General features: G+C 41.2%; 1 long non-coding RNA gene across 5 annotated transcripts in view; it reads left to right on the top strand.

Annotated features, from left to right (window-relative positions):
• Positions 1–575: 575 nt before the first annotated feature.
• LOC307212956 overlaps positions 576–23,404 on the top strand; it is a 44,455-nt gene continuing 21,626 nt past the window's right edge. For 2 of the 5 annotated variants that reach the window (XR_013837286.1, XR_013837287.1), the window contains exons 1-2: positions 766–1,810; positions 4,507–4,654. This is a non-coding gene — a long non-coding RNA (uncharacterized lncRNA). The other 3 variants (XR_013837285.1, XR_013837288.1, XR_013837284.1) reach the window with 3 other exon arrangements.

Raw genomic sequence — 23,404 nt, 5'->3', positions numbered from 1 at the left:
AAAGAATGAGAAACCGGGGGAAACCAAATTTGACAGATTCGCCCATCCCAACTGAAGAGCAGGGCCTGTAAAATGTCTTCAGTGCTAGCAGTCTTGAAGATGAGGAGTTTGCACCGCTTTAGTGGTGCTACAGATGAGACTTGGAATGACATCTATTCACCACAGTGTAGTGGGAGTGCTTTGCTTTGATCACCCATTCTTTTATCTCATATCAAACTCTTTGGAAGGCTGCGAATGTGTGTTCAAGCCACTTTCACAGCACTATGGAACATCCTACAATGTTGTGAACTGACAGGACAGCGGGGAGAGAGAAGAGTATCCCGGCGAGGGGTGTAGCTATGACTGGGACACATCAGTGGAAACTGATGATGGAGAAAGGGGGTGGGAGCTGGGGACTTAGGAGGTACTCATAGGACGGCAAGGGGGCAGTGGTCAGTTCACAGGAGCCAGAGGAAGGGGACACTTTAAGAAAAACACTGGGGCCCAATTTGATTAGTAGAATGCCTGGCATCTGGTGGGCGGGGCTTCTGTGCTGTGCTCTGGAATTGGCCCCTCCCTCCGGTTGTTCAGTTCAGTTCAGTTAGAGAGACCAGCTGCCGTTCTCGCCTCACGATGTTGTTTTAGTTTCTCTCAGACAGTGTGTTATGGTGTTACAGTTTTCTTTATTATTAAAGCTTTGTTTGACATATACGTGAGCCGCTTATGTTGCTGAAAGAAAAGAAACTCTGCTGAAGAAGGGTAGAATATCTTCAAGTTGGGTGAGTTAGGGGATATTCACAGTCTGACAGGAGGACTGATTTTCTTTTAAATCACCCCCACATCACCAGAGCCACAGGGGGCCCCGTCTCTGGGAACACAGCGGGCTCTGAGGTGTCAGGAACAGCAGGAGACTGAAGCAAGCCAGGGAACACAGCCCAGCTCACTGACCAGGTGGGGCTCATTAGCTCTGGGAAGAGGGCGGTGGCCCCTCAGCTGGATTAGCCTCAGGGCAGGTGAGGGTCACATGCCTCGTCAAGGGACTGTGTACATCAGCAGGACTTGCCGCCAGGTACGCCACAGTTCAAGACACACAGCTCCTGTTGTTAATCGGAAGCTATGCTTTTCCCCCCTGTTTTAAACATCCACACATACTTTTAAGTGCAGGAGAAGATATCCCCCCGCCCCCCGGGCCCACCACCCTATACATGTGTCAGTGTGACCAAAGAAGGAGTTCCAAGTTAAAATTTTGGAGGAATTATGCCCATATGCATGTCAATTATTGGAAAATATTGTGGAGGGGTGATGGTAAATTCACTTCCAAATTTAAATATGCTTGGATAATATTTTAAATTGCTGGGAGCTTCAATAGCAGTTTCAATCCCTCTTATCTTGTGGCCATTAACCAGTATAAAATGGTATACAAGTGCCTTTCTGTCCTTCATTCCCCCCCAAAAAATTATTTTGTTCTTTCACTTGCTTAGACAAGAAGCACCTTTCTGCCCTTCATAAATGCCCATTAAGAGCTGGAAAGAGGTGCTTTAAGTGGCACAGTTGAAGCCAGTCTAAATTGTTGTCTTGTGTCCATTTAAGCAGTAAAAGTTGTCTCCCCTTCATTGAAAACAATAGTTACTAAATGAAACAATTTGCTTTTAGAACATTGAATGATAAATTTCTCTTTAAGTTCTTTTTAACTTTCTGCTATTTGTATTGTTTCTAAAGAGCGCCTATTGTTCTACTTACTGTGAATATTTTTTGTTTCCAATATCCTTGAGTGGAGCGAATATGTTACAGCAGCTCAATGGTACAACAGTTTGTGATTTATCTATCAAAGGTATTTATAGAGCAGTAGCCACCATAATGTTTAAGCTTTGCCTCTACTTGCTATCTAGAGACAAACAGATAAATCTTTTGCTGGTAGCAAATTAAATATTCAACCCCTGATGTTCTAGGGGCCTGGAATTCATGCAGCTATTTAAAAGTGAAATTGATTGTAAAATGATTTAGGGCAAAAATTGGAAAATTCTGTAAGATTAGAAAAAATTGGTGTGATAATTATTGATGGGCAGTTTTTTCTGGGGCCCAATTTAGAAGTGGTCACCTAAAACAAGGTCACAGAAGCTATGCTAGATTACAGTTAATATCATCTTTGACCATTGACCATGCTGGTTGGATCTGATGGGAACTGGACACAAACAACTGCTGGAGGATTGCTAGTTCCCCAATTATGGCCTAAAACAAGCCCAGTTCATGCTGCAACCAAATGACCTCATTTTAAATAAACCCCTGATGTTGCCCTTTCTTCTCCTAACATTCTCCTCAACAGACATTAAGCTCTTTTGTGTCCATCCACATTTGTGTCCATGCACACACTTTTTGGACTTTTAAAAATGGTGGTTTGCTTGACTTTTAGGAGACATCTGAAGGCAGCCGGAAGGCACTTTAGGGAAGTTTCTAAGGACTGATGTTTTTATTAGGTTTTTAGATATGTTGTAAGCCACCCAGAGTGGCTGGGGAAACCCAACCAGATGGGCGGGGTATAAATCATCATCATCATCATCATCATCATCATCATCATCATCATCTGTTTGGTTTCACAGTATAATACTTCCCAGAATCCATGAGTACCAGCGACAGGAAGTGTGCATTGTTGCATGACAGAGCATATGCTTTGTATTTAGATGGTCACATGCTTATTTGACTCAGCACGTAATTAATTAATGAAACTCACTTGCAGAAGATGTAGTGAGGGGCACTAGCTTTAGTCTAAAAGAGGAATGGACAAACATTGTCCTTATCAGTGGCTACTAGTCATGATTGTTTTATGCAGCCTTGTGACTCAGACAGTATGCCGCTGAGCACCAGCTGCTGAGGAGCAATAATGAGAAAGGGCCATTGTTCTCTAGTCTGGACTGTGAGCTTTCCAGACATATCTGGCTTGTCATGTGGGGAAACAGAATGCTGGACAAACTGGACCATTGGTCTGATCCAACACCAGCAGAAGTTTTTAATTTTGCCAAATTTAATACATATCCCTATACACCAAGCTGGGTGGTGGTAGAATAAGTGAAGGTGCTCCTCTGCCCAACTCTCCTGACTATCTGAAGAAGTGTGCATGCACACGAAAGCTCATACCAAGAACTAACTTAGTTGGTCTTTAAGGTGCTACTGGAAGGAATTTTTTTATTTTGTTTCTCCTGGCTAAGGCAGCCTTCTGTTGGCAATACTCAATCAGTGCCAACCTTCTCCTTCTGCCCGTCAAATGTGGATAGGCAGGAGGGCCTCTGGCAGGATCCCCACCAGTAGAAGGCCCTGAAACGGCATTCTGAGGGTGGGAAGGGGTTGAAACAGCCCAAGATCTGTTGGATTCCAAGCTAGTTTCACTGGCATCATAAGCAGTGGCGTAGCGTGGGGGGTGCAGGGGGGCCCGGCCGCACCAGGCGCAACATCTGGGGGTTAGGGTTAGGGGGCGCAAATCCATGGGTTAGGGGGTGCAAATTACTTGCCTTGCCCCGGGTGCTGACAACCCACGCTACGCCACTGATCATAAGACAGCACGGAGCCCCATCCAGGCTTGATTGCTGTGACATGCATGGCAGGGCTGTGGATACAGTAGTTGCTCTGCTGCTCTGTACAGCATCAGTAAAGCAGCCTAATTCATTAAATTCATAACTAACTTCTCAGCAATTTCATATGTCCGTTAAACAAAGCAAATGTAGCACTTCACGAGAAGTTTCCAAGAAGTCAATAGCAAGTAAAGGTAAATGGACCCCTGACCATTAGGTCCAGTCGTGGCCGACTCTGGGGTTGCGGCGCTCATCTTGCTTTATTGGCCGAGGGAGCCGGCGTACAGCTTCCGGGTCATGTGGCCAGCATGACTAAGCCGCTTCTGGCGAACCAGAGCAGCGCACGGAAACGCCGTTTACCTTCCCGCCGGAGCGGTACCTATTTATCTACTTGCACTTGACATGCTTTCGAACTGCTAGGTTGGCAGGAGTAGGGACCGAGCAATGGGAGCTCACCCCATCACGGGGATTTGAACCGCCGACGTTCCGATCGGCAAGTCCTAGGCTCTGTGGTTTAACCCACAGCGCCACCTGCGTCCCTTCAATAGCAAGTAGGGGGTGGAAATCTGTTGCTAGACTACAGCTTCCACCACCCCTGACCATTGACCTAGTTTGTTGGGGCTGATGGGAGTTGTAGTCCAACAACAGATGAGCATCCTCAGGTTTCCCACAGGGAGCAATGTTGTGCAACCAAACCAAATGCAAAAAGCTTGTGCCTAAAAACCAAGCACATAACCCCACCCTTGCAAAAGTTGAACTATAATTGGCAATCTCTGACAGTGCAATTTTTAAATGCATGCACACACAGAGAGAGAACTGTGGAAAAGTTGGAGAGAATTATATTACCAGAGGAAATAAGTTGTGAGAACAAATTGGAGCACTATCTTAGGAATGGTGGATTTAATGGAAGTGTAGGAAACCATAAATAGCAAAGATAGCCATAAAGTTCTCTCTTCGTTTCCAGCAAAGAAAAATTAAATAAGAAGAGTGAATAACTTGCCTGTCAAACTTTTAAGGTGTTGGCCTTGGGGTTATTCCAGAAGGAGCCGGAGGCAAGCCTCCAGGAGATGCTGCGAAAGTAGGGCAGCTGCAAAAAATCATGGACAAATGAGGTGTGTGTATGTACATTTACACTTTGCTCTTCTGTTGGCCTTCCTCTTGTATGTTTTTTCCATTTTTAAATAAATCAAAAGCTCACCTCCTCCCATCACAACGGCAAGTAAAAGCTATAGAGAACACTTCTGCGAAAACCGTGGCTTTGTCATTATAATGCCACATTTAGCAATTTAAGCCCAGGTCCCCCGTTGCGATTTAATTTTTGAATGAAGCTGTGTATGATTCCCAATCATGGTTTTCTGAATGAGCAGAAGGCACCATTTCCTGTAGAAACTGAGCAGTGATCATGAACCTCGTTACAGCAGGCAAGATCTAGTCAAAAGTTAAGTGTTTGTTGTCCCACTGCTTTCAGCAGAGGAGAAAGAGGGTTTCAACAACCAATTTCCTGCATACTACACGAGTGGAGCAGACTGCTTTGTCATAGGAACAGCTGCCCAGCTAAGTTTTCTCCATGCTGGGGTGCCATTGAGGCGGAGCTTTTGGAGCATTGCAGCAGGCCTGTCCCACTGAATCAGGAGCTGGAATCCTTTCTGAGCCCAAGTAGGGAAGCAGTCTACCCCCACCACAAGGGGCTCCATGTCAGCAGTAGGCTCCGTTCCAGCTATGCAAAGCCAGAGGTTTCTATGGCCTCCCATCTTTCCACCCACTTAAGCAAGAAGCGATATCAAAGTCTGAGGAAGAATTCTAGCCAGCCAAAAGCATGTGAGGGCGTAGAGTACAGCTGGTGAGGGGTATGACATGGAGAGAGTCTGGTGTGGGGGGTGCCAACTTGAATAAAATACTGAGGCAGCTGATAAGCCCCAACACACACAACTGATCACAAGACACAGCACACTCACACCATTGGAATGGCAATGCCCATCAACTTGGGGGGGGGGGTCCCCTCAAACATTTTTTGGCAGGGCGAAGGGACCTTGGCCCCTAGGAGTTGGCTCATATGGTCTGGTGGGTTGCACTTGATACGTGGGCTGGAGGTTCCCAACCCTGTCATAAAACCCAAGGGTTATAACTAACTTAAGTTGTATTCCGAGTTGACCTATTGACTCATAATCACAATCTTCTTCTAGTCAGATAGCTGCCTGTGGAAATGTTACTCTAGTCCATCTTCATTCATTTTAACATGCTCTTTTCATATCTAATGAAGTGAAATGTAGGTCACTTGGCTTTTGTAAATAAAAGATGCAGCCAGGATTGTTATCTATACACAGCATTTCCTACAAAGTGAGGCAAGTTCTTAAGAGTAGATGTTGCTCTCAGATGTAGTTATTATAGTTACAGAGCTTGGTAAACCTTTCTCATCTCTTCTTATTACTAATGTATAAAGATAACATCATTTTGCTCAGCTAAGCAGCTTGAATACAACTCAGAGGATGGTAAGATATCAGATAGGATGGTGATATACAACCATGAAGAGGTATGTGGGAGAGAATAGCTGCTTTTTTGTTCTCATTATATTATAACAAGAAACGTACCTAGTTGTACTTCACAGAGATAAGGAGATGGTTGCTGGAGAAAGGATTTCTGCAGTTCCAGAGCAGGGCTGTACTTGCAAAATGCATTGCTGTCCCAGAAGCTTTGAACCTAACATGATACCCTCTGGATGTTGTGGATTATTCCCATTATCCCTGATTATTGGCCCTGCTGCCTGGGCATGATGGGAATTCTATAGGCATTCAAAGTCTGGAATAAGGAGTGGGGAATTTGGATTTTTAAAAGAGTGCAGAAATGTAGTTTGCGATTGTAGATTTTCTTGAATTGAACAGCTATGAAGCATTAGCAAAATATGCACCTCCCTCTGTGGTTTGTATACAAGTGTAAACATAAATGTCCATTACCATTTTATCTTTTTACAGTACATTTATGGCCTGTTTCCATTCTCAGAAAATCATATGCATTCCCTTTGGTTTTAGAAGCATTACCCTAATTATCACAGCTTTCTAAATACTTAGCATAATGGCTTATAGTGATATATACTTTTTTTAAAGTACAGCACAGTTCCTGTTTAACATATAATTCTAAGAAATAATTCTAGTATGATGCTGCTAATTAAAACACAGCATCACATACATACTCTGATTATTTTAGTCCTCACTCCAATGTGTAGATTTACTACTTACAATGCAGCTATAATCGACAGAAATGGATGTGTTTACTTACAGGAATGCACATCATTAATAACTCCAAGTAATGTCTTTAGTGTACTTTCACCATTAACTACTGCCATCTGTTGAAAAACAAGGATTCTGTGATTCTCAGTAATCCATTCTAATTTTCTGACTCTTCCAACTTCATCCAGTTTTCCATAAATTTTAAGCGAGAGGTGTGTAACCCTCATTTTTAAAGTGATGCGCTTGATTTTTCCAGTTTATTTGTTATACGAGTGCATTTATATAGCACCCTCTCACAAAATCTCAGGCCAGCGGGCAGTGCACATCAGTGTAAAAAGGTTTTTTAAAAACCCAATTAAAAGCAGTACAGAACAGTACAGAATTAGGTGAACTATATACGGTAACCCAACCACATTACAATTCTCAGATGACATCTGAATGTATATGATGTGCCGCTTCTTTGTACTGGTTTTCAGATGAACTCCTCCCCTATATTTTGATCATTTTAAGTCTTTTCATGACTTCACTGTAAAGGAAAGAAAATGCAGGGGTTGATCTAGCCAAAAGATAAGGACTTTAATGTGCCATGTATGTCAGTGGAAAGTTAAGACTGTTGATCTGCCACTTAGACTTTGCATCCTAATTATGCAGACGTCTAGAGACCTGGGCAGGTACAAGCAAAGTGGACTGGAAGGTGGGTCCAAACTGTCATACTGTCCTTCTACATATTTTAATGATACCTTTGAAGTGGGGTTGGAGACAGGCACAGACGCAAAAAAAGAGAAAAAGTACAGCTGTGGCAATTGCCTAATTAGCCGCTGGGCAGATGTTGACAGGAAATATAGATTGGGAACTTTGTATTTTGTGATTATGAGCAGGAGATGAGGCTGATGAACGGTAAGTAACTGAACTTGATAGGGCCCTTAATGCTTTCTGCTTCAAAAATGTCCAAAGAGATTTTCAAATGGCTTTTGTATTTATTAAGGGTTTCCAGACAATTATTAAGGGACACAAAGGTCAGGATGTTCCAGCTGCCTAACAAAATAATGTAAATGAAAGAGAGGGTCCTGAAATGTAAAATAAAATATTATTGCTAATGCTAATGCTAATAGTACTGCTGCTAAGAATAATCATTAATGAAATAACATCAGTTGCCTACAAGTAGGGTACAAGTAGACCAGGCTGAGAAAGGTACACCTACAGTAGTTACTTTAACTGGAAAATAAAAGCAGAGTACATTTGTAATGATATTAGGAATTTTATAAGGGGTAGGTAGATACGGCTAATGAGTCCAGCTTAATGTAGCATTTGAAATAGTTGTGCTTCGTCAATGTGCCCTAGAGGTTTCTGGTCCTGCCTCATCAACCATTATTATAAGGACTCTACAAAAAACAAGTTTTTTCTTTCTCTCTCCTCAGGGTGGTATGTATGTATCCACAATATTAAGCTCTTGTTTTGGACTTTGTGGAAGGGCTTAAAAACAATCCACAACTGCTACTGAATGCTATTTCAGGAATAATAAAATTTGTATGCATATTACAATGAATATAAAGAGTTTGTTGAATATTGACAATCCCATGTAAAAGCTGATAATCCCAGCGGAATGTTCTGAATGCCCATATATAGCTCCTCACTTTTTGAACATCTACCAGTGAGCAAGTTTACAACCATCATTCAGTACTGTATCTCTGAGCTGTTGAACATTCAGTTCATTTGTCTGGTGTTGACTATCGCATGTGAGTGCTGACAACACTCATCAGGTTTTAGATGTCTACTGCAGTAAAGACATATAGTGTACTTACTCTGAATTGAAGGGCATTCCTAGTTCTTGTATTGGAATTCCACCCTGGATCTGAATAGTGGCAGATAAGATCTGAGGTCAGTGGTATGCAATTGTATAACATTTTCTTCACCAAAGAGGAATTACTTAGGACTGCAGTCCTATTTCTGTTCACCTGAGAGTAAGCCTCATTAAATTCAATAGGACCTACACATCTTAGTAGACATGTAGAGCAAGGGTAGGTAGCCTTTTGGAGTTAAGGGTTGCATTCATTTGAGGGAGTATGATTGGGGTCAAAGGAAAAAGTGAGGGGGGCACCCCTTCTTTCTGTTCCCCTATCCATTCTCTTTTTCTTCCCCCATCCCAGTCTATTCACACAAGAACACAACACTCTCCTCTTCGTTCATCTAACATCTATTCATTCTTTCTCAGGAGTTGCACTGAAGGTGGTGGGGGTTGTCTACATGTGATGCATAGGACTGCACTGTCAGTGCTGTTTCTTAAGGTAGCCATTTACACATCGCCAAAAAAAATATGAAAATGATCACACACAAAAAAAGACTGACCAAAGAGGACACAGATCTGCATAAATCTTGCATGTACAGATTTACATAATTTTATAATTACAGTAAGGGACACGGGGGCGCTGTGGGTTAAACCACAGAGCCTAGGACTTGCCGATCAGAAGGTCAGCGGTTCGAATCCCCGCAACAGGGTGAGCTCCTGTTGTTTGGTCCCTGCTCCTGCCAACCTAGCAGTTCGAAAGCACGTCAAAGTGCAAGTAGATAAATAGGTACCGCTCTGGCGGGAAGGTAAACAGCATTTCTGTGCGCTGCTCTGGTTCGCCAAAAGCAGCTTAGTCATGCTGGCCACATGACCCGGAAGCTGTACACCGGCTCCCTCAGCCAATAAAGCGAGATGAATGCCGCAACCCCAGAGTCGGCCATGACTGGACCTAATGGTCAGGGGTCCCTTTACCTTTATAATTACAGTACTACACTTTAAAAAGAAAACGCAATACAACTCACATTAGCCGGGAAAGCTGTGACTAAGTGACTTGTCTACCAAATTGTGATGTGTACACAATATAAATTTAAAGCACATTTTGTCCCTCAAAGAATTCTGGGCATTGAAGTTTCTCAAGGGTTGTTGGCAATTGTAATTCTGTGAGGGGTAAAACATAGTGATCAGAATTATTTGAGGGAAAGAATGTGTTTCAAATGTGCTTTAAAGCTACAGTTGTGTGCACAGCCTCACTCTGCTTTCCAAGTGCCGTTGATGGGCAATTTCAAAGTCCCTGCTCTACCTTCTAATGGCTCCTTACTTTAAAACTCTTCAAATAAAGCAATGTCTTTGGAAAACTAGGGCAGATGGTCACTCTACCTGTACTTAGAATAAATTGCTTCTAATAGAATATGTATATTAAGTAAGGATTGCAGCCTCATTATTCAGAGTGGAATATTTATAACCCCTTTATTAGATAATTCACCATGGCCCTATTTTCATGGAGAGATTTCACCCCTATTTAGTTGTTGATTGAACATCCTAGCAAACATTTAATCCTCTCCAGTTCAGTATGACAAAATTCATTTCTTTGAACTGTGCCTCTGAATATATGTTGCCTTTTTTGGATAGGTTTCTCCTGCCCTAGGGAAAACAATAGATCTATAAAGTGAAGCTAAAATTAAACTTTTCTTCCAAACAGACCAGCAGATCTCCAGAAGGCTGTTCATACAGAATGCCCTCCAACCTCTAGAAAGATTGGATATCTCTGTAACTAGAGCACTGCTTTAGCCTCTTTAAAGTTTCAAACAGATATGTGGGTATCATCTGAAATGGAGCCTGGGGCTCTGGTGGCTTTTTGTTTTGTTTTCTGGATGCCTCTTGTTATGTGCAAATAAAGTATCCTGCTCACATTTTAGTTAGGAAGGAATAAACAGCACCATCAGAGGAAGGGGGACAAGTGAGCACCCAAACAAGGAGAACACTCCCAACTTGCCCCCATTGCTGAATTCCTGTCATTAATGCATACCTGCTCACCTAGAAATATATTTTTTCCCTTTCTGTGTCCCCCTTCACCAAAAGTCACAGAATGATTTACAGCATCAAAAAACATAATAGCCATACAACATAAAAGATTAAACACAATTAGTTCCATACAAGTCATAATAAAAAAGCAACAGCAGTAAAACAATTCCTAAATTACATCAGTCACCCAAAATCCTGCTGGAAGAGGTGCTCCTTTCCTAAAAGAAAATAATGTGCATCTCATTGGGGGATCATTCCATGTGTCCTGGACTCTGAGAGATTTCTTAGACCCTTTAAAAGTGATTATCTTCAAGTAAAGCTCTGGCAGTCTTCCCTCCAAAAGTCAGCCTAAATGTGTATTGTTTACATGCAAAGAAATGTGAATTTGGGTCATGGACCTATGCAAGCAGTCTGTTAGGGACCTAGTAGCAGCCTTGCTGTGCAAGTGAAATATCCACTGACTATTTTGAAGGACGTTAAATACCTTTCATGCCTGGCGTGCTCTGGTCCATGGGGTCACAAAGAGTTGGACACGACTAAACGACTAAACAACAACAAATACCTTTCAGTGTTCTCAGTGAGCACAGGGTGAGCTCACATATTTCTGAACTACTTTCAAATTCCACAGTAAAATTCAAGGCAAAATTGGAGGGAAACCTATGAAAAAAAATTATGGAAATATTAGATTTTTACAATTTCTTAACGGAGTTTCCACACATCTTTAATCTTAATTAATGCTAGGTAAAAATGTTTTAAAGTTTTAAATTAAATTTAAAAATTTAGACCATCTCAGTAAGTTTGTTTGTAATATAGGATGCAGATTTAAATCAGGCATGCCTTTTCAGACACACCATATTTTAGTGGCTAGTGTGAAATGCCATTGGAATTATAGTGATGACTATTCTTGTATGAACCAAGATGAGTTTTGAATGCATGCACATAAGGAATTCTTAGGTTCTTGCAAGCATCTTTTTATTATTATGTGTGAAGAAAACAAATTACCGTTGCCCAGAGAAGTGCTTTAATAGCCATCTTTCTGCTCTGAGTGAAAGAAACAGAGGGAGTTTCATTCTTCCTTTGTTCTAAGTTAATATCCGATATTCTTCTCAACCTGAGGTGGGGGACAGAGATGCCAGAACAAATATAAAAGGTTCATTTCATTTAATGGGCTTAGATGCCTAACGTTAATGATTTCCATGCAACAAATCTCAGTGGATAGCTTTAAGTAATCCCTGGTTTTACAAGACATATCTTGCAATTACCCTGAACCTTTTGTGAGAATCGTAGAAAATTTGAGTGCCGCAATGAAGCAGCTAACATCTGTGGTTTCCTATAGAGTTGTGAGGTTAAAATCAATTAGTGATAACCAGGACTCCTTGCAACGGCCTTTCATGCAGAACAAACGTGCTGGAATTTGAAATGAAAAATGTAATCACTCTGAAAAGCATCCATAATGTGCCCCCCCTTCATTTATCTTGACATGCCCCCACATTGCTAACATGATTTTCAATCTGCCAGAGCATCAGCAGCTCTCAGTCAAATATATATTCCGTCTTTTAAACGAATCTCTGTTAACGCACTGTGATCGAGTAATTTTGCTTTTCTGCTTCATGTTTCCCTATGTCTCTGCCTCCAGTAGAAACACCTGAGCCTTAAGCGATACAAATCAAAGAACAGTATCAGCTGGTTTTGTGGCAAGAGAGGACTGAGTCTAGAGGGGGTTTCCCCCCTCCCATATGTATTAAAGTAATAACACATGCCCATAAGCATTTTGTTCAGCTTTTGTCTGTTGTTGTTGTTTAGTCGTTAAGTCGTGTCCGACTCTTTGTGACCCCATGGACCAGAGCACACCAGGCACTCCTGTCTTCCACTGCCTCCCGCAGTTTGGTCAAACTCATGTTAGTAGCTTCAGGACTTCAGGGAGAAGAAAGGAGAGCTCTCGTCCCAATAAGGAAGCCAAACATCCATCATAAATGGGATGGTGACCTTCTCCTCTCATAACAACCAACTTAAAAACAGCTTTATGAGCATTATCTAGGTGATATGACCCACTATCAAATGAGGCTTTGAAAGATACGCAACAAAGAAGCACAAAGAGAACAGGAATCCTTACTGGGGAGAGATAGCCACCCCTTGTACTTTGGGGGAAGACATATAGAAGTGCATAATTTGAGCTGCTGCCACCCGATGGAGAGCTTTTTTTATCTCCTTTGGGTGCCTAGAGTTGTAAAAGATTAAAGAAGTGACAAGAATTAAAACTGAAGTGAGAAAACAGGGCCTCCTCAATTTCAATGCTATTTTCATGTCTAAAATAAGACACTGGGATAGGGGCAAAATTTCAATTCACAGAGGGTAAAACGAAACCTTGGACTGGGTCCAAGGAACAACCCCAGTTTTAGGACTCACTAGAGTAACCCAAGAGCTAAAAAAACCCAGTATATCCTTATGTCTGCTTATTTTATTTTACATTACATTTTCATTAGGAGTTCTCTCAAGAGTCCATGCAATTTCATGTGCCACCACAGCAGAGTCACTTTGAGACATTTACAGCTTGTGCTTCTTAAGGTCCTTTTTAATGCTGTGGGTGTCCTTGGAATGCAGAAAACTATGCTAGAAAGATCTAGAAAGATGACAAGGCTGTTATAGGCATCACATGATGACTAAGAGGATATCTCACACCCAGTAACTATTAAGCAAGTGTCACTCCAGTTAAGCACTTAGAGGACAGAAGTGGACCATATTTAGTGTGTCATTTTAAAAGGGGCATTGTCTTTATCAAAGGCATTTATTGCTGCATAGAGGTTACCTACTGTCAAAGATACATATGTTCACTATTTTAAAAAATGCCAAATAACATTAAGCCTGAGAGTCAAATTTACAAAAGGAGAGCAGGCTGAGCTTGTCACTCAAAATTTTGCAAACCCTTTTGAAGTGCACTCTCTACAATTTTAGCAGTGATTTGCTTACCTCTATCAATAAGCTGCTTTTCAACTTTACAGTTGCAAAACTGAACAGAGCAGCAGAGCATCACCTGAACAACTAAATTGCATGCATAAATGCTGATGATAGCATTAGTATAGAACTAAACTGTCTTTTGAAGTTAGATGCATTAAATTGCTTCTGAAAAACTGGAAACCAGCACATTTTACACACACAAAATGTGGCAGCAGGAGGTGGGTAGGAACAAGGCTTCCCGAAACAAAGACTGAAAAAGCAATTACATCTTACAAATATTTTTATGAAAAGGGAGTTGAAGCAGGCTAGAAACTTTAAACAACAAAACAGCACTGTTGTAATAATGACTGACACCAACAGAGTAAGATTAATAAGGAATTTGTTTTAAAAGAACCTATATGTGACTTCAAAATCAATTAATATCAAATAGTTGAGTATTAGGGACGCGGGTGGCACTGTGGGTTAAACCACAGAGCCTAGGACTTGCCGATCAGAAGGTCGGCGGTTTGAATGCCCGTGATGGGGTGAGCTCCCGTTGCTCGGTCCCTGCTCTTGCCAACCTAGCAGTTCGAAAGCACGTCAGAATGCAAGTAAATAAATAGGTACCGCTCCGGCGGGAAGGTAAACAGTGTTTCTGTGCGCTACTCTGGTTCACCAGAAGCAGCTTAGTCATGCTGGCCACATGACCCAGAAGCTGTACACTGGCTCCCTCGGCCAATAAAGCGAGATGAGCGCTGCAACCCTAGAGTTGGTCACGACTGGACCTAATGGTCAGGGGTCCCTTTACCTTTACTAGTTGAGTATTTGGCTAAGACTAATCACCCCAGTTTTCAAAAGCTTATAGGTAACATTCGAAATCTAGTCTATTGTTTAAAAACCCAGATTACATGAGAAGCCTAACAAATATGCTGCAGGAGAGCTGCTTTGTTAGCTCTGAATAGCAGAAATAGTTCATCAGCAGTAAAATGAAATATACCATCAGACACATTCTAGTATACTGTAATGTGGATGAGGACAATCCAAAGTGGAAAGCGCAGTTCTGACATATTGTTTAAATTAAAACAATGGATGCAGGTGGCAGTCCTATAACCACTTACTCAATGGGGTTTCTTTCTATGTTGATATGGATTGCATTGCATTGAAAGTGTATATTTAATAAAAACATATTTCACAAAAAAGTTGAAAATACCAATCTTAAGTACAACACTAAAAAAGGCAATGGACTTGCCAGCATTTCTCATCATAGATATAAAATTAAGATTTCTAATTGTCAGTATCCATTAAAAAGTTTCATTCATTATGAGACGACTTCCACTTTGCATAAAAATTCATGTTCCTTTAAGAAGTTTTGTGCCCTTGGAATGTCCCATTTCTCATGCTTCCTTCAAAGCTACTAACAGGTTTCTGGTAAAGATGATGTGAGACTGAGAGCAGAGCTGACAGTTCTATTAGCTGCAGAAACAGGACAGGTCAATAAAGGGATCTCACACCTAAGGATAATGAGCTCAGCTTCTGAGCAGTGTCCCAATTCTTGTAGGAATAGCTCTGACATGACAGACTAGTTGCAGCTGCAGATAGAAGCATACCCTGACCAATAGTCATTAGAATTCTGAAGTTTAGGCTCAAGTTAGAACCAGACGCTGCATGGCCGTTAGACTGCATTTGTGTAAAATGTTATTCCTAATGAATGTTTGCCTTCTGAATATTTTTTACAAAGCCAGCTTCCCTTCCATTTCATATTGTCTCTTATTCACCCTCGCTTCATAGTGTGTGTGTTCTCATACAGGTTCTTTTTGCCTTAAACAATCAACAACCTCAGTGATAAGCCTTGGACAACTTCAATTTCACCAAAAATATATTGCAAGCATGGGCTATGAGGGAGACTGTGAGAGACCCTGGGAAAAAAAAAAACAAGGAAAAAAACCATGTTTGCAGTTCTGACATAAGACTTGTGATTTTCTTGCTGCTCTGTCAGTTCCATTCCTAAAATTTGAGATGCTTCAAAAAGGAGTGTGGGCTTTTGAAGAGAGTCTCATGCACATTGATAGACAGCAGCTGGCACTACTGTCAGTCTGACTGGCCTTCATGCAGAAGAAATAACAGGTATACGATGACATTCTTCTGAACCAATACAACCGAAAATGAAAAGTTTATATTGTTGCTGGGAACATAAATACATAGAGTTTGGTGGTAACAGGATGCTTGCTGAGTAATATTGTGCAGGTGACTGGAAACTGCATTATTGGTGGAAATGAACATGTGGTCCTCCAGATGTTGTTGGAATCCAGCTGAGGTGGATTTAGTTGAGTGTGAGGGGTTCAGTCACACTGGGATGTGGCGCCTCAGGGGCGCTGCAGGGGATGTCACAACTATTATTTAGAATGGAGTGTGAGAGGTCAAGGGGCACCAAATTTGAGTGTTGCCGCTGAAATTTACACATGTATTTACAGAAACACTAACTCAGGGGATTTAGCGGTGAAACTCTGGAGATCTTTGCAGGAGTCGGTTGTTTGCCACAGATGTTCTTGCAATGGACATGATTGCCTAGTTGTGTTAGGGAATTTCGCAATGACCACACAGGTTACCCCAGCCTCTTTACTGATTTCCACTTCAGCCCCTTTCCTATGTTGTTTTCCCTGTGCAATATTTCATATTGTAAGGTGCTTGGGTTGGGAGCCTGTAAAGCATGTACAGTGGTACTTCAGGTTAAAAACTTAATTCATTCTGGAGGTCCATTCTTAATTTGAAACTGTTCTTAACCTGAGGTACCACTTTAGCTAATGGAGCCTCCTGCTGCCGCCGCACCGCACAATTTCTGTTCTCATCCTGAAGCAAAGTTCTTAACCCGAGGTACTATTTCTGGGTTAGCGGAGTCTGTAGCCTGAAGCATCTTTAACCTGAAGCGTCTGTAACCCGAGGTACCACTGTACAACGATCAATTTTGGGGTGCAAGGACTTAAGTTGCTTGAATGTTAATCCCTTACTCTCATGTTTTTTTAAGCAAAATGGGTGGCTTTAAGTCGACCATGGCAAACTATGGCAAGTTCTTAAAGAAATGGGAGTGCCTGATCACCTCATCTGTCTCCTGAGAAATCTCTATGTGGGACAAGAAGCTACAGTTAGAACTGGATATGGAACAACTGACTGGTTCAAAATTGGGAAAGGAGTACGACAAGGCTGCATTTTGTCTCCCTGCTTATTTAACTTATATGCAGAATTCATCATGCGAAAGGCTGGGCTGGATGAATCCCTAGCCGGAATTAAGATTGCCGGAAGAAATATCAACAACCTCAGATATGCAGATGACACAACCTTGATGGCAGAAAGTGAGGAGGAATTAAAGAACCTTTTATTGAGGGTGAAAGAGGAGAGTGCAAAATATGGTCTGAAGCTCAACATCAAAAAAACAAAGATCATGGCTACTGGTCCCATCACCTCCTGGCAAATAGAAGGGGAAGAAATGGAGGCAGTGAGAGATTTTACTTTCTTGGGCTCCATGATCACTGCAGATGGTGACAGCAGCCACGAAATTAAAAGACGCCTGCTTCTTGGGAGAAGGGCAATGACAGGCCTAGACAGCATCTTGAGAAGTAGAGACATCACCTTGCCAACAAAGGTCCGTATAGTTAAAGCTATGGTTTTCCCAGTAGTGATGTATGGAAGTGAGAGCTGGACCATAAAGAAGGCTGATCGCCGAAGAATTGATGCTTTTGAATTATGGTGCTGGAGGAGACTCTTGAGAGTCCCATGGACTGCAAGAAGATCAAACCTCTCCATTCTGGAGGAAATCAGCCCTGAGTGCTCACTGGAAGGACAGATTGTGAAGCTGAGGCTCCAATACTTTGGCCACCTCATGAGAAGAGAAGACTCCCTGGAGAAGACCCTGATGTTGGGAAAGATGGAGGGCACAAGGAGAAGGGGGCGACAGAGGATGAGATGGTTGGATAGTGTTTTTGAGGTTACCAGCATGAGTCTGACCAAGCTGCGGGGGGCAGTGGAGGACAGGAGTGCCTGGCGTTCTCTGGTCCATGGGGTCACGAAGAGTCGGACACGACTAAACGACTAAACAACAACAACAACAGCATTGTAACAATGGAGTTTCCTGCATTCTTCATGAATGAAAAACATTGCAATGGAAATACCCCTTTTAAGTGCTTAGTTTATATCTTTAAATGCTGCTTTGGGTGAAGAAAACCCCACATATAATTGATTTAAATAGATAACTAGACTTGCTTATTTTATTTCAAATGTTTTTATGCCAGCTGTTTATGCCAACAAGCTTGCATGGTAATAAGATGAAAAAATAATTACAGTAAAGATGGTAAGATTACAAGGGCCTGAAAGGAGTCGCCGTCACTTGTCATCCTGCAATTGTATCACTGACACTAAAAAAAAAGTCTTTCTCCCAAACCTCACCCCGATAGCCCATTTGGGTGTGATCAGATGCCTGTGTGGCAGCCACAGTGGAAATCATGGGTAGGCAAACTAAGGCCCCGGGGGCCAGATCCGGCCCAATCACCTTCTAAATCCGGCCCGCGGATGGTCCAGGAAACTGTGTTTTTACATGAGTAGAATGTGTCCTTTTATTTAAAATGTATCTCTGGGTTATTTGTGGGGCATAGGAATTCATTCATTTTTTTCCTCCCAAAATATAGTCTGGCCCCCCACAAGGTCTGAGGAACAGTGAACCGGCCCCCTGCTGAAAAAGTTTGCTGACCCCTGGTGGAAATAGTCTAAACAGCATACTGCTGGAGCAGTATGGATGAGATACTTTTGTGGCAATGGCAACTGATGACAACATTGCAGCTTGAGTATGTAAAGTGCCCTCTTCCTAGTTGTATTATGAAGTAAATCTTCAAAATAAATCCAAAATATTTCAGTTTAGATCAGCAAACAATCCAGATTGTAAATATTCACAGAGTTATCAACAATGCCTTTGTTTTATAAGTTTATAACTAAGTAAAAACTACTGCCATACAAAAAACAAAACAAGGAATGATTAAAATGATATAGTTTGTTGCATTTATCAGAAATCCTCATAAACCCAAACTCCCAGCTGATAACTGAATTGAGAGATGTGTTAATAGGAGGGAAGCACTGTGTTGCGCAGTGTGAGCAAATGCTGAGTCATGAATTTCCGAGTCAGAGAAATGCCAGAAAACAGTTTAGATATTAAGGAGATATATGGACTCAGTTAGCATGCGTAACATCATTTATCATACTGAACCACTGGAGAAAAACTCATGAAAACTAGCATTTGAAAGTCGCAACACAAGGACTACATAACATAGTTCTAAAAATGCATTTATATAGATTCAGGTGTGTCACCCATGTGATTGCCAGTGAGCACTCTTGAGAGCTAGTTCTCAAGAGCTTTTGTATATTATGTTAAAATATTACACATAGGAAGAGGACTGGTTCAGTTAACGCCCCCCAGTCTTTGAACGTCAGGCATCTGCAATGAATATATAAACAGAAAAGTTATTTGTAATAATATAGTAAGGGATTCTAAACACAATTTTTATTTCTGTATTGAAATTAAATAAAGTTTGTGCAGTCATTTCTGCACAAATATTCATGTATTTTCATTGTCTTTAAAGGAAATTAATATATGGTAAGGACATTTGATTTTTAATTTTTTAAAAATTTGGAATGTTGCTTCTTGTAGAAGCCTTGCAGAAGCCCTGCATTTTGAACTGAGGATATTGCTTGGCTAAGAGCTTGGCATCTTTACCAGCATTACTGAGAAATTTGTGGCAATTGTTATGTTGAGACACACATAGAATGTGGAAGCTTTACATAAGTGCTGAGTTTCCGTTACAGTTTTGTGGAAACACTTTCAGTTACTCATCAGCCATACCCGAGCTTAGTTTTTGTTGAGTTCTGTTAACACCCCAAACTATTTCCTGTTGGGAGGAATCAAATCGCCCAGAATTTGCTCATATGGATTCTCTCCAGCACCTTAGGCAGGAATGCCAAATTGAAATGTTTTATGCAGCTACATTAGCACAGTATCTGCCAAAGAAATAGGTTGGAATAGGCTGGAGTGTATTGGGACATTCTTGTATCAATAAAATCCCATTTTAATTGCTGTCAAGCAGCTGACAGAGAAACTGTGTCAGGAAAAAAGACGACAACCCTAATTTGGCTAGAAATTATCCCAAATATAACCACTGCAGTCCTGTTACATGATGAAGTAACAATCATGGTATTTTAGTGAAGCAAGAAGTATGAAAAGGACATCAATGAAAATCGTTAGAATAATGATTAAAATCCAACTTAGTCAGTGAAAGAAATTAGTACAGTAATAATAAACAAAAACAAGTCAGCCAGAGGCTATGGATATTTTATCAAATACAGTGGTACCTCAGGTTACATACGCTTCAGGTTACAGACTCTGCTAACCCAGAAATATTACCTCGGGTTAAGAACTTTGCTTCTGGATGAGAACAGAAATTGTGCTCCAGCGGCGCAGCGGCAGCAGGAGGCCCCATTAGCTAAATTAGTTCTTGCTTCAGGGCAAGAACAGTTTCAGGTTAAGAACAGACCTCCAGAACGAATTAAGTTCTTAACCCAAGGTACCACTCTACTGATGTTTCACTTGCACAGTGGAACTTCCATGAAACTGTCCCCTCCTCTCTCTGGCCGTCCCTCCCCCACCTCAAAATCTGTTGCAGCAGTTTCGGAAAGCCTCTGGAACAAGTTTTGGGGGGTGTGGGGAGAGGCAGCCCCATTGTGCAAGCAGATCACCACTCAAATACCATTAGATACAACTGTACACTAGATCCCTTGCAGAGGTCTGGCAAAAAGGGAAGGTCTTAAGACTTACCTGATCACCAGACACTAATTTGAGATGTGCACATATGTATGTGTGTGTTTGTGTACCTATATGTATGGTTATTGTCACATTAAACCACACTAGAAGTTGTGACAGGAGGGGCCTCTTTTAAATCAAGGTAATACACTTTTCAGTTTAGTTAGGGGCTAATTATTTGTGCAACTGTAATGCTTTAGTATCCATATATTTGCAAGGGAGGAGGATGGGGAGAAAACCAGAACAACTTTGCCCCACCCGCGTGACCTTCTTGACCCTACTCATATGGAATTTTTGATCCTGCCTACTTAACCGCCCCAGCCACAAACTGTCCCGCTAGAGCAGGCTTCCTCAACCTCGGCCCTCCAGATGTTTTTGGCCTACAACTCCCATGATCCCTAACTAGCAGGACCAGTGGTCAGGGATGATGGGAATTGTAGTCTCAAAAAACATCTGGAGAGCTGAGTTTGAGGAAGCCTGGCCTAGAGACTACCAGGAGCTGATGTGTGTGGGAAGGGGGGAGGAGTCTCCTTGGAAGCACATTCTCAGTTGTGGAGCCTGCACCATATATTTACAGACAGAGCCCATACAGGGGCCCCCTGAGCAACTTCTGGTAAATCAGGAAAGATCAGGTGGTTCGATGTGTTTGTTTGGACTTCACACATCCTTTCTGCTTGGCTTAGGGCACCACCACTGTCATGGTTCTTCTGAGAAAACAGCCTGAATTAATAGACTTCCAATAGTGATTGGCCTTGTGATTTTCTGTTATGGCAAATTGGTGGGGGAGGGGGTCTTGTACCTAGCAAATTTCTGTAGTTGCCATCAGTGTGGATTCGACACATCTATAATGCACATCTGATTTGTACCTTATCTCTCCTGCCAGCTCTGAGAAGATATAGAAGTTGGCATGTGTGCAATAGAGTTAAGTGATACTGTGCTGAAAACTGCCAATTTAAAGAGCTTAGCTCCCCACATTACAATACAAATGGGGATAAAAATCTCACATTTCATTTGCATTTTGCTGTGTTTGGGTACCATAATTCCTTTAAATATATATACTGGTATATGTAGCCAGAGGCTTATTGCACAAGGAGACTGATAAACCATAAAATAAACTGTCTTTCTTCTGTCATGAGTCGACAGGTCACCACCTGGAGATCCTGTCTTTTTGTTTTAAGAGCAGTGACAGTCCTAGCCCATGCTTCCTTTTTGAATCCTGTAAAAATTGTCATATGGCATCTGGCATCATTTTTTGTTGTTGTGTATTTCTTTAAGATGCTTCTCCATGCACGATCTGTTTAGAACAACAGTCACACACTATATCACAAACGTAAGTAGCAAAAACAGTAACTTCAGTGTTGGTGCATTCTGAGACTCAAGATTCTCTCTGTACATGGTATTTTAACATTCCTAATGACTTTAGAGTTAAATGCGACTCACCGGTACTCATAGAAGATTATTGCAGGCTGCATTTCTTAATTAAAAAAAGAAATCCCTACGGCTGTGTGCAGATGCTTGAATAATCAGAATTCACAGTTCAATGTACTCCCCCTGTAAAAGACAAATTGGTCTGTTTCAGCCTGAACTCAGGAGTTATCCAGTACTGAATTAACTTTAAAGTTTCTTTTTTCTCTTTCTTTCTTTCTTTCTTTCTTTCTTTCTTTCTTTCTTTCTTTTCTTTTACTGCCCTTCATCAAAAAAATCTCAGGGCAGTTCACAAGATAAAACCACAAGATAAAAGAACAAATAGTCAAAACAGAAACAACAAAACATTACACAAACACATTTAAAAGGCTGAAGGATATTAATCAGCCAAAGATCTGGTTGAAGAGAAATGTTTTGTTTTGCAAATCTGCCCTCCTTTTCAAGATCATATAAAAATTTATCACTGTATTAGTCTGTAGGAATAATACAAAATTTGTAAGGTAATATATTTCATCGGATAAGGATCCAGCTGGTATAGGAATATGGAGTCTTGTGACTGGCACAGATGTGTCTATCACACAGAATAAAAAAGCAGCAAATTCAAGAACATAGAAAATAACAGTAGATATTGCAAATGTCCATATTTTAGTTAGGTGATCTCAAACAGAAAGTATTTAGTGCTTAGAAATGCTTTGCTGACATCAAGGTACACAAGGCTTCTGTGTTTATTGTTGGGTACATATAGGAGTCACTGTCTTATACAGTTGATCCCCTTAGTTCAGCATTCTCTACTATGCTGACTGGCAGAAGCTCTCGAGGGTCTATGAAGGGATTTTATCTGCGCCCTTCAGTATGAGAAGTATGTGCTCCACCACAGAGCTCCAGCTCCCCCCATATAGCCCCATTTGTGTATATGACATTTTGCAGACTAAACAGCAAGATGACATGCCCCTTCCACAAGTAATTTATAGTCTAAGGCATAGGTAGTCAACATGGTGCCTTTCATGAATCTTGGCCATGCTGGCTGGAGTTGATGGGAGTCCAACCATGTGTATTTTCCTGGTCTATGACTTGACAAAGAGAAGGAATTAAGGTACAAAGGGGAAGGAATGTATGTTCAGTTCAGTCATATGTACTTAGGTGTGTAGTTTCAACAGGGGATAAGTACAGTAACGGGCTATGCCAAGAACTTTATGGTGGGTTTTGTGGAGGAGAGAGAAGTAGCAGCATAAAAATGTCCTGAGAAGTCATTCCAAGCAAAATGTTTCAGATGAGTTATTTGAGAGTGCATTTCAGAAAATACAGTCTAAAGAGTAAAAAGGAGAAATGAATCTCACAGATAACCAAAGAAAGAAAGAAGGGGCGGATTATTTATTTATACAATGTGCCCTACATGATTCAGCCAAAAATGCCTTTGTCAAGGGCTTCTCTAAAAAGATAAGAACAATTGTTCACACATAAAAAGTATAAAAACTTTAATTTATTAAAATACACATTCTAACAGGTCTGATATCTAATAATAAAACCTATTTTATACTAGAAACAGCCACGACACATGCAAATTAAAAAATAATAAAAAGCTAAGTTCAAAGACCGTACCCATTTCTTCGTTTTTTAACCTATCTAAAAGTTTCTG

The sequence above is a fragment of the Podarcis cretensis genome (genome assembly GCF_951804945.1).
Source record: "Podarcis cretensis genome assembly, chromosome: 3".
NCBI classification, from domain to species: domain Eukaryota; kingdom Metazoa; phylum Chordata; class Lepidosauria; order Squamata; family Lacertidae; genus Podarcis; species Podarcis cretensis.
The sequence above is the reverse complement of the archived record's forward strand: the minus strand, read 5'-3'. Positions and strand labels throughout refer to the sequence as shown.